Source organism: Cyprinodon variegatus, unplaced genomic scaffold (genome assembly GCF_000732505.1).
Source record: "Cyprinodon variegatus isolate N-32 unplaced genomic scaffold, C_variegatus-1.0 Scaffold234, whole genome shotgun sequence".
NCBI classification, from domain to species: Eukaryota; Metazoa; Chordata; class Actinopteri; order Cyprinodontiformes; family Cyprinodontidae; genus Cyprinodon; species Cyprinodon variegatus.
The window spans coordinates 936,259-936,635 of NW_015150687.1; positions in this window are offsets into that span (position 1 = coordinate 936,259).

Here is a 377-nt window from a genome sequence, read left to right on the forward strand (position 1 = left end):
TCTATCTATCCATTTTAAAACGTCAAAAAATAAAGAAAAATCATGAAACAAGCAAATAAAATTTAGAATAAATTATTAAACTACTACCCACATATGAAATATAAATATTACAAATGGTGTAAAACATGCTGTGTTTTCATATGATGTCTTTAAGTTTTGAGGGGTAATTGTTTTGTTATGTTCTCACTGCACCTATGTGAAACATACAAATCTAAAAAGTAACATTTAAATCTACATAAAATGAAAAGCCGCACGTGGACACTTTTGTCCTTGGTTATATTAAAGAATGTGCTGTGGGGTCCGTATAGCTGAAACCGCCATTAGTAGATGATTTTTTGTTTTTGTTTTGTTTTGTTTCCTATTCATAGACGTTTTAA